The following is a 20,164-nucleotide window of genomic DNA, read 5'->3' as shown; positions in this document are numbered from 1 at the left end:
CGAAGTACGAGCTCGACGAGTGTAAATGGAAGCTTGCTAATGGCACAGCACGTGCAAACAAACTGAGAAACTGCGCGTGCGAAATGCACAGCAAGCGCAGGCAAAACCTCGAGCCAATAATAGCTCCTACATATGTTGACACTTGTCTTTCTGCTGTCTGTAGGATAAGTGAATAAGATGTTCATTCGGTTAAGGGTTTCACTTTCTCATTTTGGGCATGTATACCGGCGAAGACGTTGACGGGTAAGTTGAGAAAATATTTCGTACTACTATGTTTAAGCAGACAGCGGTTCAGCGCGCAGCAACCAAAGCTCATAATAATTAATAAGAATAATTGGTTTCTGGGGAAAGGAAATGGCGCAGCATCTGTCTCACATACCGGCGGACACTGAACCGCGCCGTAAAGGAAAGGATGAAGAAGGGAGTGAAAGAAGAAAGGAAGAGAGAGGTGCCGTAGTGGAGGGCTCCGGAATAATTTCGACCACCTGGGAATCTCTAACGTGCGCTGACATCGCACAGCACAGAGGCGCCTAAGCGTTTCCCCTCCATCGAAACGAGGCCACCGTGGTCGGGCTCGAATCCGGGAACTCCGGATCAGTAGCTGAGCGCCCTAACCACTGAGCCACCACGTTGGGTGCAACCAAAGCTCAGCAATTCAGAACGGCATTGTTCGATCGGGATCGGGACAGTTAGCGGCCCCATGCCGTAGCGGTGTCATTTTAGGCACCCTGCCGGCAAACTAACAAAGCTATCCCGGCCGAAATGCGCCATTTACAAGCTCAAAAGATGAACAAGTACCCTCTGCTGCGCAACTTTCACGAGAAGAACGCGTTGATGCCGCTCATAGCAGCAACAGCCAGCAGGACGCCCTGCGCTACAGCGTAAGGAGCTCGTTCTGCTGAAAACCTGGCGTCGTCCTGTGACAGTCGGAAAGAATCCCAGAAGTTACATCAAGGAAGGAACTCAGACGGCATTGGGGTTCAAGCCGAGACCCTCTGCGTGCCAAGCGGGCACGCAGCGCATTTTCTACGAATGACCTTTCTTTCTTTTGAAACATTGTTTTTATTACGTTGAAATCACGTTCTGTTTGCATGAACTAATTACGAAGCTTTCGGCAAACGCCACGAAACACTTCTAAAAAAATTGGCTGTGGCTTAGCTCGGCTATCCCAGGACATACGTAGGGAGAGGTTCGTTTTCCCTGGCTGAGCTTGTTTTTCGGAAACTTGAATGGTGTGATCAGTCACACGGCAAGCCTTCACCTTCTCTTCTGGTGGTTCCCGTTGACTGACGCCTTCCATAGGCTCCATCTCGGCGGCTATGCGCCGTCAGTATGCTTGGCAGTCTGGCATATCCGTTAGGCAACGCGTTCCTCTCTCTGTTCGAGCGTCTCTTCGCCTTCTTACGGTCATTCTCACTTTGTTGAGTAGCCAAGTGCCAGGCGACAACCTCAGGATCGGAATAGTTAATCTTCTCTTGTCTATACTGCCGTATTAACCGCCTTGGTTAATTGAAGTTTACCGTCGCTCGGAGTCTCTTCGCAATCATCTAGGTAAATATATTTATGTAAAGAATGTCTGAAACGTTAATTCGTCAATTATTTTTTTAAGTGTAGCATTGCTCTTCTGAAAAATGAGTATATTGTCAGCCCTTTGCAGGCTAAGTTGACATGAAGCCGTAATCAATTATGTACACTAGGTGATGCTTTTCTGCTACCACAATCTTTTTGCAGTCCTTCAGTAAATCTTGAGCCACCAGTCCTCTCTTGCCTGTTTTCTGCTCTGTACTACATCGAGGAAGGAGGGAAAAACTTTACTTGAGGCCAGCACTACGGCCCCGTTAAGAGCTCTTGCTCCTCCTTGGCCGGCTGATAATCTGCTGAGCCCGAGTGAAACCAACTCCATCCTTGATCTCTGGATAGTTGGGGAAGTGAGCTGTGTCACGCTACCCGGATTTGTAGAGCATTAGTGGGTGAGGGGAGTTTTAGCTTCGTCTTTGCGAAGGACGTGTGCGTGTTCCCTGTTCAGTGACGGGTCAGGTTAGGGTAAAACTGTGCGATTTTCCCATCTGTTCTAGTAGTGTCCAGGTATTTGCTCTGTGTATGTTGAGGCACCTTCCACTGACGTTGGATTTGGCCAGGGGATCGAAGGCGACCGGATGTTGATTTCGCGGGCCCATTGATGGACGAACTCATTTTCCTCGAATCCTACTGATCAGGTATCCAACGCAGGGTGACTGTAATGTTCGGATTGCTGCTATAGGATCCTACTAGAATATCATGATGTAAACACCAGACCACGAACATCTATAGAGTCCAGCAGAGCCATTCGCGATACCCCTTAGAAAGTCTTTCATGCCCCTCTTTAGTTACAAGGAGTTTCTATTCTCTCTGTTCTACTATGTGTGCGGCTGGTGCGGTCATTACTTTGGCTAATGTAGCAAATTCGTGTAGAATTGGCCTGGTACATTTAAATCTCATTTCTCATTTCCCATCGCCATTGTCGTATCGGTTTTTTTCGACGAACGCCTGTTCTCTATTGCGCCCCTGGCTTTTCTATTTACTTTCTTCAGGCTTCTTCCGTGGTTACGTGCTTGCTTGACTTTGTCCGCGTTAACTTTCCTCTTGCTCTGCTATTTGCATCTTCTCATTTGTGTCGAGACTCTTGGTCTCGTACTTTTATTAAAATTTCTTGTTCATCGAGATTCGCATGCCTTATTTAGATCCGTGGTTATATTGGAGCTAGGCAGAGCACATAACCGTGGAGATCGGAAGGCTTACGATTATATTGGTGAGCCTGTCAATCACTGCTTTTATGTTATGCTTGTCTTCCTTGGTTGAGACGATTTTCCTGTTCTCTGGGGATTGTCTTAAATCCTGCACTGCTCCCCTTAGTGCTAGTTCGAAAACAGGCTACGTGAGAACCTTTTTGTCTTCTAAAATATACGGTAATAGTGAAGCTAGAAGGGGCAGGAGTGAGTGAGTGTGAGTGACTGAGTGTGATTGAATGAGTGTGAGTGAGTGAGTGTGATTGAATGAGTGTGAGTGAGTGAGTGCGAGTGAATGAGTGTGACTGAATGATTCAGTGTGCGTGAGTGTGGGTGAATGAGTGTGAGTGTATGTGAGTGAGTGTGTGTGTGTGTGTGTGAGTGAGTGTGAGTGAGTGTGAGTGAGTGAGTGTGATTGAATGAGAGTTAATGAGTGTGAGTGTGTGTGAGTGAGTGAGTGTGCGTGAATGAGTGTGAGTTAATGAGTGTGAGTAAGCGAGTGTGAGTGAATGAGTGTGAGTGAGTGAATGAGTGTGAGTGAATGAGTGCGAGTGAATGAGTGTGAGTGAATGAGTGTCTGTGTGAGTGAGTGTGAGAGTGTGAATGAATTAGTGCGAGTCTGTGTGAGTGAGTGAGTTGGTTGAGTGAGTGAGTTAGTGTGAGTCAGTGCGAGTGAATGAGTTTGAGTGACTGAGTCTGACTGACTGAGCGTGTGAGTGGGTGTGCGAGTGAGTGAGTGTGAGTGAATGACTGTTAGTTAATGAGTGTGAGTGAAAGAGTGTGTGAGTGTGAGTGAATGAGTGTGAGTGTGTGTGAGTGAGTGAGTGTGAGCGAGTGTGAGTTACTGAGTCTGACTGACTGAGCGTGTGAGTGGGTGTGTTAGTGAGTGAGTGTGAGTGAGTGAATGACCGTTAGTTAATGAGTGTGAGTGTGTGTGAGAGTGTAATTGAGTGAGTGAGTGAGTGGGTGTGAGTCAGTGCCAGTGAGTGACTGTGAGTGACTGAGTCTGACTGATTGAGCGTGTGAGTGGGTGTGCGAGTGAGTGAGTGTGAGTGAATGACTGTTAGTTAATGAGTGTGAGTGTGAGTGAATTAGTGTTAGTGTGTGTTAGTGAGTGTGAGTGAGTGAGTGAGTGAGTGTGAGTGAATGTGAGTTACTGAGTCTGCCTGACTGAGCGTGTGAGTGGGTGTGCGAGTGAGTGAGTGTGAGTGAGTGAAAGACTGTTAGTTAATGAGTGTGAGTGAATGAGTGTGAGTGTGTGAGTGAGTGAGTGTAAGTGAGGTAGTGAGTGAGTGGGTGTGAGTCAGTGCGAGTGAGTGAGTGTGAGTTACTGAGTCTGACTGATTGAGCGTGTGAGTGGGTGTGCGAGTGAGTGAGTGTGAGTGAATGACTGTTAGTTAATGAGTGTGAGTGAATGACTGTTAGTTAATGAGTGTGAGTGAATGAGTGTGAGTGTGTGAGAGTGAGTGTGAGTGAAGGAGTGTGAGTGTGTGAGAGTGAGTGTGAGTGAGTAAGTGAGTGTGAGTCAGTGGGAGTCAGTGCGAATGAGTGAATGTGAGTGACTGAGTCTGACTGATTGGGCGTGTGAGTGGGTGTGCGAGTGAGTGAGTGTGAGTGAATGACTATTAGTTAATGAGTGTGAGTGAATGACTGTTAGTTAATGAGTGTGAGTGAATGAGTGTGAGTGTGTGAGTGAGTGAGTGTAAGTGAGGTAGTGAGTGAGTGGGTGTGAGTCAGTGCGAGTGAGTGAGTGTGAGTGACTGAGTCTGACTGGTTGAGCGTGTGAGTGGGTGTGCGAGTGAGTGAGTGTGAGTGAATGACTGTTAGTTAATGAGTGTGAGTATGAGTGAATTAGTGTTAGTGTGTGTTAGTGAGTGTGAGTGAGTGAGTGAGTGAGTGTGAGTGAATGAGTTACTGAGTCTGCCTGACTGAGCGTGTGAGTGGGTGTGCGAGTGAGTGAGTGTGAGTGAAAGACTGTTAGTTAATGAGTGTGTGAGTGAGTGAGTGTAAGTGAGGTAGTGAGTGAGTGGGTGTGAGTCAGTGCGAGTGAGTGAGTGTGAGTGACTGAGTCTGACTGATTGAGCGTGTGAGTGGATGTGCGAGTGAGTGAGTGTGAGTGAATGACTGTTAGTTAATGAGTGTGAGTGAATGACTGTTAGTTAATGAGTGTGAGTGAATGAGTGTGAGTGTGTGAGAGTGAGTGTGAGTGAGTAAGTGAGTGTGAGTCAGTGCGAATGAATGAATGTGAGTGACTGAGTCTGACTGATTGGGCGTGTGAGTGGGTGTGCGAGTGAGTGTGCGTGAGTGAGTGTGAGTGAGTGTGAGTGAGTGAGTATTGAAGAGGATGGTAACGTCCAATCTCCGCGATGACTTGATACCCTGTTATTGAAATGTGGTTGTTTTCGCCGGTGGGCTCACAATGACGAGACATGGTGTCGTACTCAGTGGCATTCGCACTAATTAGTTCGCGAGAGTGACTTGGCGGACAAAAATGTTTCTTCGACTTCTTTTTTATCTCATGTCCTTAGTTCATTTTTACAGCGCATTCTGATAGACAAACACCTACCTTTTCTATTGATGCTATTCTCTGGAAAAGCAATTTACATTCCGTCAACCTCTCCTATTTTGTCTTTCTCTCTTATTACAGCGATACCTTCGTGCGTTAAATATCAAGGTATTGTCTCATTTTTGTCCGACATGCGCGGATGCATGACCATTCCTGAAGTGGCGCTTTTACCGTAATCCTGAGAGGGTATTTAACCCTCCTCGCAAATTTCTTTCTTGCTTGCGTTCCGTTCGTGTCGCTTGCTGGCATTACTGAAGACAAGACAATTAATTCACGGCTCCGCAGCAGTGAGGGAGCAACAGAAGGAGCTGGAGACAGGCGCGACACCCACCTTAAGCGAGTGCTAGGCGACCAGCATGAGAGGAGGTTGCCAAGGTCCAGCGGATGTCGCGGCCACCGTGGTAGGCTCGCCTAGCTGCCGGGCGACCGGGTGGCGCCCCTCTTGCACACTGCGAACGCCGGGTGTCATGGGACGCGGGCTCGGCTGGTGGCGGCGACGTGGGCGCTCGTTACGGCCGCTCGGGGGAAACCTGCGGCGGAAAGGAGCAGCAGCTCTCGGGCGGCGAACGCGGGAGACCGTCGGCACCGGCTCCGCCAAAAGTCGACGCGCTTATAGCCTCGGGGGAGCGCGGCGGTGCTCTGTTTACGTGTTTCACCCAACCCACGCGTCCTGCCGGAGAAACTATTCACGGATGCGTGTTTAGGGGGTTTCCCCCCGAGTGAAGACGGCCCTCAAAAACAGCGCTGCATTGATGCACTGAACCGTCATAAACCCGCGATGCCGCGAGTGCCCGATACGCCAGATAGTGGCACCTTTAGGAATGTAACGTAATATGAGATCAAATTCCGCACAGTGCCTGACTGGCCACAAAAGGACGCCAGTCTTGGAGCTAACCTTGTAAAATGGAAGAACGGTGGCGTCACAAGCGAACGGCATCGAATCAGTCGCTTCCGATATTTGTTTTTCTCACTTTCATACAAAGGCATAATTGGAAATCAGGGTAAAGGCCAACACAAGTAAATGTCATAAGATATACTTGGTTTTGTTCTTCTCAGTCATCCTGCTTTTTTACCAAGCACTTTTCTTTACTGTACGCAGCCGGCATTGTATGAAGGCCAGCTAGAAAAGAAAAGCCTGTTTGCTATTCTATTCTGATATGAATTATACATTACGCCCACCTCAATGTGAAGGCTGTATGCCCAAAGTAGTGTAGCCAGTAAGTAACGCGATATACTACTGTAATTGTCCATCGTTTTCATTTTGTTTTCTTTACGCACTCAGCAGAGTCCCGTAGTGCTTTAAGACAGACCAAGGGGGAACGCTTTATATGCCTTTTTTAAATTGAGAACTTGGTGTCCAGAAGTAGAAAAGATGCTATGTTTACAAAAAACGCAACTTGCATGAGCCAGCATGTGACAAAAGATCACCAGCAGCAATGCCCCTCACGAATTCCTCCAACCAGCCGTGTCACATGAGCTCTGCGTCATTGCTTTGAGATCAGTACTATTTCTGCGGCAAGTTCCCTGTAAAATAGAAAAAAGCCAGTGCGACAAGGGCTGTCAAGATCCACGAATCCAAACCGTCGTGTGTATCGCGTGCCACTCAGTGGGCCTGCGTAAAGCCATCGTTCGCTGCGCCGTCAGGAGCGCGGGACAAGCAGAAGCTCCTCGGACTAGAGCCGAACGGTAAAGCCGCCACGTACTGAGAGAACGACTTCACTGCATTAAGGGAAGAGATGTCCGGAGCACGTGACTGCATTAAAACGCGCTATGCGGCACCACGTTAGGAATCTACTATTTCTGTTTAGTCGCAAAGAAAACTTCGGGCGCTCAGACATGCGGCGTCTCTTTTGGCTGCCCACACACTCTTAGGTAGAAAATTTCCATCTCTGCATAGAACACTTATTGCCAGATCAAGATAATAACCACATCCGACCTGAAAATATTTATCATTACTTCAGACTTGCCCTATTGGCTTTGTTGGTTCCTCGCCTTTCTCATGAATTAACCACACACGAAAAAATCAGGAAATTGAAAAATGAAAATATGTAAAGAAACAGTAATCAGGCACTGGTTATTGCAAATGAGTAAACTCGTTCAAATCCGCGTGAGCAAAATGAAGCAAACACGACGGCTTGACCCGAACTCCTAAGAACACGTACTGTCTTGGTACGTTACACGTATTTCCGGGTTGCAATTGCAAATTTTCTTAAGGCAACGCATGTGTCCGTAGTAAGGAAGAAAAGAAGAGAGAGGCGGTGGTGGTATAGCAAAAATTGGAAGCAACAGAAGCACAAATTGTGCTCTCATTCAGTATTACAGTCGCGAAGGTTGTATTCTTGGTTTCACTCATATATTCGCCGCTTTCAGTGCTCTGGTTTCTTCTTGCGCTCAAATTTTGTTAAACAAAAAAGAGCAGTTGCACCTCCAGGCACCTTTGCTCTGACCAGCTCGAAGCTCGAGACGTGGGATAATAGGAGTATATAGGCATACGTGCCCCATTAGAAGGCAGGCAAGCATGGCACGCTTAGTTCAGCGAGGATGCAGGACACCCCTGTAGGGGTGAGTGAAATAGAAGCCGCAAAGAATGAACAGCGGGGCCGACGTGATTGCTGTCGAAAAATGTCTTTGTATTGATCGTTTAAAGCGGACCGCTTGAGCTTGATCGGCCAATTTCAGTTCTTCGCTTCTGTCACATCCAGCTTCTGACCGCTCATTTGGAAGCCAATAGCGTGCAGTGCAGAGCACGTACTCTCCACACACCAACGCAGACTGATGGGCAAGTTGGTATGGCACAAAAAGGCTAAAACAGCGCACCTGCACGAAGACGAGCGAAGAAAAGACAAGACACCGCTCAGGAGACACAGACAAGACATTGCGACGCGTACCAAAATCTCCAAGAAGCGCTCGACTCGGTAGGCCACTAGTTCCACACTACGGATGCGCTTAACGTACTAAGAAGAGAGAAAGGCAGGAAATATTATTCCAAGCTCCTTAGGGAAGCCTAACCAGCAAACCTACCACTCCGTACTCGTACTAGTCCCTCTGCCGTGTCAATGATTTCGGCGGCCTTTCTGCCCCAGACGAGAGGTGATGCCACGGCTCCTCATATTTTATGCGTTAAATCGCAACGAAGTTCCTGATTTCGCACATCGTGCGCTCCCTGACCTCGTCGAAATAAGCACTCCCAGCCTGCAGCTGACGCAGCAGTCCTCCCCTCTTGGAGAAGGGAAATGGTTTGGGCGAGCTCTGAATACAAATCAAGCGCAGCGCGAAAATACACGTGTGGCGAAGCGAAGGCACGAACGACACGTTAACAAACAAACGAGGTTGCGCTGTAGTCTCAATTGCGGGCTCGCGGTATAGGCAAGAAAGAGGCCAGGAAGCGGCGATGTCCTGAGAGAGGGCTTGGGAGACTTATAGCCGCTGCATTACTTTTTTAGCATTACTAGAGTGGTTGGTAGTCTGAATTTGGTAATTTGGCTTGAAATAGACGGGCGTGCGTTGACCCCGTATGACGTATTCTGCGAAATATTTCGGCAATGTGCATGGTAAATATGTTTAGTCGTAAGCAATATGCGCTGCTGCCATTGATTTCTACGCCAACCATTGAACAGAATCATCACTTCGTGACACTCTGTAATAGCCAGCGAGGCCTTCACTAGGCTAAGCAGATGTGCATTCGGCATTTGTAGACACGCCTGATGTTCTGTGCAATGTCATCTATGAGCATAATCCCCCTAGCTCAAGGACGATGTAGAACCTGACTGCGTCTTCTGGCGCGTAGAATGTGCTTCCGAGGACATGTGCATTTTACTGCGGGCGTAGAGGATGCCAGTGCTGCACCTTATTATTGTCCCATCAGGCAGCGGCCAAGCTGTGCAAGAATTCTTGCCGTATGCGGAAGCTGAGTTGTGGCTTTTACAACTCGTCTACTGAGATTGTCGCTCATGTTGAACCTCATAAAACTAACATCATTACCGAGATCTCTACCAGAGTATATCGCAGGACAGCTTCTGATGTGTACCCCATTCACTAACTAGTTGACGAGCAGCGCAGTTGTCTGAACTGGATGCATCGGATGGGGACAACTCCCCTGCAAACTACGTGTGATGGGCGGTCGCGTTTGTGTCCTCGTGATTTGCGCAACCTTTTGTCCCTTGATAACATCTACTGGCAAAAAGAAAGCAAAAAATAACGATCTGCTTCTGGGACATCGCTCGTTCGCGGACGTCTTGAATGCGCATAAGCTTGCGATCACATGCCGCGTAATGAAGGAAGGCTGAACCACTCATCATGCGATGAAAAGAGCAATTGTGGTTAGGTTGTTTTTCGCGCACTATAAAATATACGCCGTTCTAGTCATACTAACGCAGCCACGTAAGAGTAATGTAATTTAGCACAGTTTTTTTCAACACAAAATAGTTCCAAGTTTATCATGGTAAGAAATATACTTCATCTTTCTAGTCATCAGCACTGTGGTAGGTAGAGCTATCTCGTTCAATCAGGGCCAAGGAAGACAGCAAATAGACGCTGAAATATCTGAGCATCGTTTGACATTTTTAAAACAATATTGAAAATATAGTACGGGATCGTCCTTTAAACGTACAGCGATCATTTCATTCACTAGTAAAATTAACAGAATTTCGCAGACAAACGTATTCATTCTGTCGGCCTAGTCTGGACACTGGTGCTCTTTCCTTCCCAAGGATGGAGCCACCAGTCACGGGGATGAGGGTGTGGAGGAACACGTTTTGCGGCGCAGGCCGTTCTGACTGGCTCCAATCGTTGCAGCCTTCACAGCGCTGCACTGACTTGTGAGATAAGAGTGTAGTGCACCGTTAATATTAAAGGTCGTCAATACAAGCCTCACATACTCGTATACTTCCCACAAGCGTTAAAACATACCACGACAGCCACAAATATAGCTAGCACTGAACACAGAAATATCTTTATAAAGTTGTTTCAACTCGCAGCAACGTTAATGTTACATTGCAACCTTAGATTAATCTTCAAAACTAACGAAAATTGTGAGGGTATTTAAGTTTACTTAGGTGGAGGAATGCGAAAGCATCTGTTTTGAGAAAAGGAAAGGGCGCAGTAGCTCCCAAATGTCAACATCTTGGAGGACACCTCAACCGCGCCTTAAAGCATGCAACTGAAAGTGTATTTTTCGCCGCGGTGGCTCAGTGGTTAGGGCGCTCGACTACTGATCCGGAGTTCCCGGGTTCGAACCCGACCGCGGCGGCTGCGTTTTTATGGAGGAAAAACGCTAAGGCGCCCGTGTGCTGTGCGATGTCAGTGCACGTTAAAGATCCGCAGGTGGTCTAAATTATTCCGGAGCCCTCCACTACGGCACCTCTTCTTCCTTTCTTCTTTCACTCCCTCCTTTATCCCTTCCTTTACGGCGCGGTTAAGGTGCCCAACGATATATGAGACAGATACTGCGCCATTTCCTTTCCCCCCCAAAACCAATTATTATTATTATTATTATTATTATTATTATCATCGGTCAGAACCCCTGCCACCACGACTAGCCGCCAGCTCCCCATCTGGACATCTCGGTAGACGCCTCTACCACACCCTAAGGGAAAATGCAGTCTCAGAAAGCATTCAATTTAAGGTGCATATGTCATCGGTCCGAAACTAGCCACAAACTTCACTAGAATATGTAAGCTCTATGCAAAGGGAAATGCTATGACACCACCCGGAATGCTGTACGACCAACGGTTGCTCGTAAGTTTGGCGAATATATACGGGAATACTGACACCACATGGAGGTCAACTAGTGATGACATCTTTGGGATTCCGTCTGTACCTGCGGATACCAGATACCTGATTTAATATCTCCTGCTGGTCCTTGGACCCAAGATTTAAAGCTTATTTTTGGGATATGGCGGTGTGCTAGACGCGCTCTGGCACGGGTCTGCCCAGTATTGCACTGGCTCCGGGATCGGCCCGGGGGCCTATGGGCTTTTTAGCGCGCGGCGCCTTTTCTTTCTATCTTGGCTCGGCTTGAGCCAGTAGGCAGGTCCGTGCGCTTTCCTTTCTTCATGTTAGCAACAACAACCACAACCTGCGATGTGTGTTGCTCAAACAAGCGTCGTCCCTTAGGTGGACGCGGTTTTGCCCCTCCCCCCCCCCTCCCGCCGCCGCCGCGTCTCGTTCCATTATTCGTCTTCTCTCCTGTCTGATTGTGGCAACGATTGTGACTGAGCTCGGGTGTGACGTCATCACTTTGATTTGACGTCATCATTCTAACTTTTGCGGAGTCCTCTCACGTCATCTCGAACGACCGCGGCACGGGTGCGTTTATCGCCCAGACCTCCATTTTCTTTTGTTATTTTTATTATGTCTCATGACTAGACCGGTGAGGTCACATACTAGTGACGTCACAGGGGACCAACTTCCGGCGTCAACAAAATAGCCATGTAATGCTTTTTTCGCATTAAGAATACTGTATTTGTATGGTGAACATAATTCGTACTGAACAGTACTCGACCTCTGCGCTTGATATATTATTCTAGTTTTGAAATAAGGATGAAACATCAAAAATTGTGATGATATTAGAATGTTGAAATCATAACCATAAAACTACAATTCTAATATTTTAGAGCATTGTGTTCCAGAACCCTTCCCACAGTTTGTGCGCGGCGCTAGATATATTATTTTCGTTTGAAATAATAAGAATGAAACATCGAAAATTGTAATGACATTAGAATGTTGAAATCATAACCATAAAAAACAATTCCAATATTTTAGTGCATTGCGTTCCAGGACCCTTCCCACAGTTTGTGCGCGGCACTCAATATATTGTTTTTTGAAATAATAGGAATGAAACAACATGGAAATTTTAATGATATTAGAATGTCAGAATCATAACCATAAAACAACGCAATTCCATTATTTTACAGCATTGCGTTCCAGAACTTTCCCACAGTTAGTGCGCTGAAATTATGTTTTTCAACAAGCAGAATTTTGCAGTTAAATATCTGGGACGATGCCAGTCATAGGTTTCACGCACAATCAGAACTTTCACTATAAAACTTCCGCCGCTATTAATTATGGCACTTTTTACAGCTGCCATATAAGTTGGAGGCCATGCCATCCGTTAGAGCGTGTGTAAGTTCCGTGTATTAGGTGTATTGTTGTACTCGCACCCCGCGCTTTTTGTCTAATAAAGTTGTCGCGGATCACAGCTGTCGGCTCTGGTCCTAAGGGTCGAGTTACAATTTTTACGAAAGCTGCGTAGATGTTGTTGTTGTTGTTGTTTATTGTGCTTAAGACAGTACAGAAGTAGTGCCAAGGGGCAGAGGCAAAAGGCGATAGCAATGAACGCCTGACTGGGCCAATGTCACTACAAAAACTTGCAGCACAAACAGCACACACATATAAATGAAAATAAGGCAAACTTGCACATGAATAGAGGCAATCTGTCGATTACAGAGGAAATTAGTAAAAAACAGGATTGAAGCCAGTACTGAGTAGTCAAATTATACAGTTGTGTAGCCTAAGCACAAAATAAATTGACAGAATGAATTGACAGAATAGTAAAATATAGAATCAATCAGAGGGCACAAATTCACGTAGTGAGAAATGATAAAAACACAGGACAACACTGCATTATGATATGCTATTCGTACGCAGTCATTGACCAAATCCTGTAGGTATGCTTACAAGTTATGTAGAAAATAAATTTTCCCCGTTTTCCTGAAGGAAATCAGGGAAGAACAACCATTAATGATTTCGATTAAAGGCGGGAAAAGATTCAAGCAGTTAGGAATTTGCCAGTTAAGCAATTGCATACCATAATTCGTTCTAATTAAAGGCTTAAAGAAGGAGTTGTGTCTGAACGTGTAATAAGGTAAATTCTTTGTATAAGTAGAAAGAAAGAGTTCGCTATTTGCTTTCACCTCTAGATAGATAGCTTCGGAAAGCCGCTGATAGTACAAGGCTTCAAGTTTCAATATAGCATCTTTTACAAAAAATTCGGAGACGTGTTCGTAAGACGATAGGCCATGAATAAATCTTAAACCTTTCTTTTGCATCAGATATAATTTATTAAGGTTTGATTTTGAAGTTACGCCCCAAACAAGTAGACAATACGTCAACCGTGAATGGATTAAGGCGAAATATAGCTGGCGTTTTAGGTTCTTTGGAAGGTAAGCTTGAATTCTATTTGGCATCCCTAGCATTTGAGCAATACTGCTTTTTACTGAATTCACATGGTTGGACCAGAGAAGGTTTTCATGAAAATTGACCCCTAAGAATTTATGCTCGCATACTCTTTCTAACGTTTTCAGGTTAAATTTCAGTGCATGCGCTAGATTGGTCCGCTTATTTTTAGGACCAAATAAAATATATTTCGTTTTATTCATGTTTAATTTAAGTTGATTAGCATGAAGCCACTGAGACCGATTTTTAAGCCACAGATTTGCGGTTACGCACAGGGATGTTAAATCATCAGCAGAAAAGAAAACATCTGTGTCATCCGCATAGAGAATAATATCTTGGGTTTTGGAAAGTGAGACTATGTCATTGACGTATAAGAGAAAAATTACAGGGCCGAGAATGGAGCCTTGAGGGACACCGAATTTTATTGCTCCGGTGTCTGAGACGGTACTGTTTATAGTTACATATTGGCGCGTGCTCATGGGAGCGCGCCGACGATGAAGACGAAGTGTGCGTGTGCCGGTGGACAAAGACGAAGTGTGTGTGTGGTTCGGACAGCCATCTTGTGAGTTCCCTGCTGTGCGCTGGACTTCGCTGAGACTGTGATCTGTGCCGGTCCTGTCTTCGTTACATTTTTGGTGGAGGTGCTGGGTACTTTCCAACATCTACGTGCCCCGAAGGCTCTCTATGAACACGGATTTGACTCCGATTCATCGCAGTACGAGCCGCCGAATCCAAGGTCAGTCACCAGAGTACGGTCCGTTATCCCCTAGGACCAGGGCTCCAGCTGCGACGCGCAGGACTGACGCGGCACCTATGGCTAGCAACGGAGACGCGGCAGCTATGGCTGACAACGGGAACTCAGCTGCTCATTTCCTGGTCCTCCAGCCGCGAACGCCGCCGACCTTCCATGGCGAAGTGTTTGAGGACGCGGAAGACTGGCTTGACCATTTCGAGCGCGTTGCCAGGTACAACGGCTGGGATGCGGAGCGGAAGCTGCACAATGTTTACTTCGCTCTTGACGACTCGGCGCGGACGTGGTACGAGAACCACGAGACAACGTTTCCTTCTTGGGAACGGTTCCGTAGCCAGTTGCTGGCGACCTACGTCAACACCGACCGTCGGGAACGAGCTGAGTCGGCGCTGCAGTCAAGGAACCAGCGACCCAATGAGAGCGTCGCAATGTATTATGAGGACATGACACGACTGTTCAGAAGGGCGGATCCAAACATGGCCGAGGACAAGAAAGTGCGCCATCTGATGCGCGGGATAAAAGAAGAACTGTTTGCTGGGCTTGTTCGAAACCCACCTAACACCACTTCGGAGTTTCTATCGGAGGCCACTACCGTCGAAAAGACCCTGCAACAACGCGCCCGCTATTACAATCGCGCCGTGAACACCGTATCAACTGCCGACTTTGCGCCAGCCTCCAGCGACTCCGCTGACAACCTTCGGGAGCTGGTTCGATCTATCGTCAAAGAAGAGCTGCACAAAATGCGCCTCTCTGCCCAGTCGCAGCCGCAGTGTCCATCGTTAGCACAAATTATCCGAGAGGAAGTGCAGCAGGTGGTTCCTGAACCTGTTGCCCCTGCTGCCCTTACACCGACGCCCCCGCGCCAGTCGTACGCGTCGGTACTCCGACAGAACTGCGACCTCGCCCCTTGGAGCACCAGCCCATCTGCATCTGCTTTCCAGCCGCGGCCCCCGCCTGTCCCTGTGTTGCCCGAAGCCAGGCTGCGGAAGACGGACGTGTGGCGGGCACCTGACCAGCGGCCCCTTTGCTACCACTGCGGTGAGGCTGGCCATATCTTGCGGTGGTGCCCTTATCGTCGAGCTGGAATTCGCGGATTTCATCCGCGAGTCCCCTGTCCGCCCAATGGCGAACGGTCCCGCGAAATTGAGGAGCACCTGTCAACGCGCCGGGATCACACTCACACTGATTTCCCTCGCCCTGACTACCGCCCACCAACCTCTACACGCTATCGTTCGCCGAGTCCCCGTCCTTCGACAAGCCGTTTCAGCCGCTCACCGAGTCCTCGCCGGGGAAACTAGACCCAGCGGCCTGCGGAGGTAAGGCCGCTGACGAGCGAACAGCCGAACATCCTCCATCGCGTTCCCGACCAGACGACGGCTATCAAACGAGGACACGTGACGATCACAAAGGATGTGCAGCTTCGAACTTACCGGTCGATATCGACGATTTAGCGGTTACGGCATTGGTTGATACGGGAGCGGACTATTCGGTTATGAGCAACGAGCTAGCAAAAGAACTGAGGAAAGTTTTAACCGCGTGCACTGGGCCTCAGATTCGCACAGCTGGTGGGCACCTAATTACCCCTGTTGGCCGGTGTACGGGGAGAGTTACAATCAACGGATTTATTTACGTTTGTGACTTTGTTGTCCTACCTCACTGTTCGCGCGATGTCATTCTCGACCTGGACTTTTTACAAGCTAACGGCGCCGTTATCAATTTACAAGAGCCGCGCGTGACGTTTTCGCCGACGCAAGCAATTGAAATGGCCGACCCAGACGACTCCAGGATACCCGCCCTGCGTATTGCTGCTGATGACGTGACGGTGCCTCCGCGGTGCAGCATGATGGTCCCCGTGCAATGTGACTCGCCCGGTGATCGAGACGTTATGGCAGAGAGAAACGTCAGCCTTCTACTCGAGAAAGGAATCTGCGCTGCAAGAGGGCTTGTTCGCTTACGGGATCGCTCTGCGACACTTTTGATCACCAACTTCGGAACAGAGTTCTAGCCTATTGCGAAAGGAACGGCCGTCGCATACGTTACCGACTTCGTGGAGCCCGCAGAAATATGTGCTCTGTAGCTACCGTCGCCGGACGGACGCGATGCAGCAACCGTTTTGTCTACCGTGGACATCAATCCCGGCCTGTCGGTGGGTCAGAAGCAGCGCTTGTTAGAGCTCCTTCACGATTTCGCAGAGTGCTTCGCCACGACATCAAAGGTAGGGCGCACCCCGGTAGCCAAACACCGCATCATCGTCAACGAGGAGACTAGCCCCATATCCCAACACCCGTACAGAGTGTCGCCGGTGGAACGGGAGGCTATACGATCCCAAGTGCAAGAAATGCTTGCAGACGACGTAGTCCAGCCGTCCACGAGCCCCTGGGCTTCGCCTGTGGTATTGGTGAAGAAAAAAGATAACACCTTGCGATTCTGCGTCGATTATCGGAAGTTGAATCGTGTCACGAAACGTGACGTTTACCCCCTTCCACGTATCGACGACGCCTTGGATCGACTGCGTGACGCTAAATATTTTTCTTCACTCGACCTTAAGAATGGCTACTGGCAGATCGAAGTGGACGAAAGGGACAGAGAGAAGACAGCGTTCGTGACACCTGACGGCCTTTATGAATTCAAAGTGCTACCCTTTGGACTCTGTTCTGCGCCAGCAACCTTCCAACGCATGATGGACACCGTTCTTTCTGGGCTGAAATGGCAGACATGCGTAGTGTACCTTGATGATGTTGTCATTTTTGCTCCTAGCTTCGAGGAACACCTCAACCGGCTTCGAATGGTGTTACACGCGCTCCGTTCGGCACAGTTGACGATAAAGCCACAAAAGTGTCACTTTGGTTTCGAAGAGCTCAGTTTTCTTGGTCACGTGATAAGCGCTGACGGAGTCCGTCCTGACCCGGAGAAGACTGCCGCTGTGGCACAGTTCCCGCGCCCAACCGACAAAAAGTCCGTTCGTAGGTTTCTGGGCCTCTGTGCCTATTACAGACGTTTCGTTGAAAACTTTTCCACAATTGCCGAGCCCCTTACAATGCTTACTAGAGACAATGTATCTTTTGTGTGGCATGATCAGGAATCTGCCTTCAACGAGCTACGCAGCCGCCTACAAACTGTCCCAATACTCGCCCATTTTGATGAACGAGCTGCCACTGAAATTCATACTGACGCCAGCAATGTTGGTCTCGGCGCTATTCTCGTTCAGTGGCAGGATGGCAACGAGAAAGTCATATCGTACGCCAGCCGCTCTCTCTCGAAAGCAGAGGCAAACTACTCTACCACAGAGAAGGAATGCCTTGCGGTAGTGTGGGCGATTAGCAAGTTCCGACCATATCTCTATGGTCACCCGTTTCGAGCTGTCAGTGACCATCATTCGTTATGCTGGCTAGCCAATCTCAAAGACCCTTCGGGACGGCTTGCGAGATGGAGCCTTCGCCTCCAGGAATACGACATCACGGTAGTGTACAAGTCCGGCCGTAAGCACAATGACGCCGATTGCTTGCTACGTGCACCTGCCGACGTTGCTCCGGCCGAAACGGAGGACGACTTCCCGTTTTTTGCTCTCGTCACGTCGTCCGATATGGCCCGGCGTCAACGGGCTGACTCAGAGTTGCGTCCGCTCATCGAGCATCTGGAGGGCCTTAACGTCGCTGTTCCGCGGCTTTTCGTTCGAGGTTTGGGTTCCTACAGTCTCCGAGATGGCGTCCTTTACAAGAGGAACTTCGCCCATCACACGGAAACCTTTCTTCTGGTTGTGCCATCCGAACTCCGTCCAGTAATCTTGCACGCCTGCCACGACGAGCCATCGGCTGGCCATTTGGGTGTTACGCGGACGCATGCCCGCATTCGTGCGAAGTATTACTGGCCAAAGTTGCTCTCATCAGTCCAGCAATATGTGAGGACCTGCCGTGACTGCCAGCGACGAAAGACACCACCAGTTAAACCCGCAGGGCTTCTCCAGCCCATCCCACCGCCTACAACACCTTTCCAACAAGTGGGCATGGACTTGCTGGGCCCATTCCCATTGTCTTCCTCTGGGAACAAATGGATTGTTGTGGTGACGGACTACTTAACGCGGTACGCGTAGACACAGGCGCTCCCCCACGCTAGTGCTGCAGAAGTGGTTTAGTTTTTTATGACATCAATCGTCTTGCGTCACAGTGCGCCATCAGTCGTCATCACGGACCGTGGAACCGCCTTTACGGCGGCATTAATGCAATCTCTCTTCGAACTCACCCACACCAGTCACCGGAAGACAACAGCCTATCATCCCCAAACAAACGGCTTGACTGAACGCCTCAACTGGACGCTTGCAGATATGCTTGCTATGTATGTCGACGTTGAGCATCGTACGTGGGACAAAGTTCTTCCTTATGCAACCTTCGCTTACAATACGGCAAAACAGGAGACTACCCGTCTTATGCCTTTCCAGCTGGTCTACGGACGGTGTGTCACTACCATGCTGGATGCTATGCTACCCGCTGCTCACAACGACGGAGACATCGGCCCCTACGCTGACGTTGACACTTTCGTCCAGTGGGCTGAAGAAGCCCGCCAACTCGCAAGGTGCCGGATTCGACATCAACAACAACTCGACGCTGGTCGCTACAACCTCCGACACCGATGCGTTCGGTACGAGCCCGGCGACTCTGTATGGGTATGGACACCTGTGCGCCGCCGCGGACTCTCCGAAAAGCTCCTCCGACGCTACTTCGGTCCGTACGAGGTGATTCGTCGTATAAGTGATGTCACATACGAAGTTTTTCCGCGGGACACGACCTCCTCACCACGTCGGCGCCATCCGACCGAAACTGTCCTCGTGGTGCGCATGAAGCCCTACCATGACAGGCTGCAACCCGCCGCTTTACCAGCTTAACAGCTCTCTGTATTCTCTGCCGTCCGCCGTCTATACCGAACATTACCTTTGCTGTCCGTGTTCGTTTCCGGCGTCGGGCCGCCGCCTTGATGGAGGGGGTAATGGCGCGTGCTCATGGGAGCGCGCCGACGATGAAGACGAAGTGTGCGTGTGCCGGTGGACAAAGACGAAGTGTGTGTGTGGTTCGGACAGCCATCTTGTGAGTTCCCTGCTGTGCGCTGGACTTCGCTGAGACTGTGATCTGTGCCGGTCCTGTCTTCGTTACAATATTGTTTACGATTTGTTAGGTAACTGCGGATCAGTTTAAGCGGAAGGCCTCTTATACCATAATGAGGTAATTTGGTATACAAAATGTCATGTTCTATGGAATCAAATGCTTTCTTAAAGTCTAAAAATATACCTATGGTGTAAAGTTGTTGCTCAATATTATTGACAATTTTATCTCGGATTTTTAACAGTGCTGACTCAGTGGGTTTGCCTTTCTGGAATCCATATTGACACTCAGATAGCAAGCTGTGTGTATTTAAATGATTAATCAATCTGATGTTAATAGCTTTCTCTACTACCTTCGAGAATAGTGGCAAAATTAATATAGGTCTATAATTACCTATATCATTCAGAGCTCCTCCTTTGTGTACAACAGAAACTTTCGCTATTTTCATTTTTTCAGGAAAAACACCTGTCACAAACACCAGATTAATCAATCGACACAGCACATCGCATATCAGATCTTCCACAGCTTTAATTGGTAACACACTGATACCGTCGAAACCAGACGCAGAGCTGTTCTTAATATCGCTGATTATGCTGACAATTTCCACGGGAGTAACAGGTTTTAAAAGCATGGTGTTCTGAATGCTATGTTTAATATATGTGGTAGCTTGTAGAGATGATGCTGAGTTCGTGGCACCAAAATCTAGGAAATGCCTATTAAATTCATTTGCAAGGCTTACGCCACTAAAAAGTTGCTCTCCTAACTTCATTTCATTAGGCATACAGTTTGTATAGTAATGTATAGTAATGTTAGG

At 48.4% G+C, this 20,164-nt stretch overlaps 1 protein-coding gene across 5 annotated transcripts in view; it reads right to left on the bottom strand.

Annotated features, from left to right (window-relative positions):
* Positions 1 to 20,164, bottom strand: part of LOC144132355 (protein stum homolog) — a 452,020-nt gene that overhangs the window by 353,354 nt on the left and 78,502 nt on the right. For 3 of the 5 annotated variants that reach the window (XM_077664695.1, XM_077664696.1, XM_077664697.1), the window contains one exon: positions 5,663 to 5,861. The exons of the other annotated variants lie outside the window; for them this stretch is intronic. The gene's annotated coding sequence lies outside the window, so the exon portion shown is untranslated. The remainder of the gene's footprint in view (positions 1 to 5,662; positions 5,862 to 20,164) is intronic. 5 annotated transcript variants of the gene reach the window in all.

Source organism: Amblyomma americanum, chromosome 5, assembly GCF_052857255.1.
Source record: "Amblyomma americanum isolate KBUSLIRL-KWMA chromosome 5, ASM5285725v1, whole genome shotgun sequence".
Classification (NCBI taxonomy): domain Eukaryota; kingdom Metazoa; phylum Arthropoda; class Arachnida; order Ixodida; family Ixodidae; genus Amblyomma; species Amblyomma americanum.
This window is presented reverse-complemented; position numbering and strand designations above follow the sequence as displayed.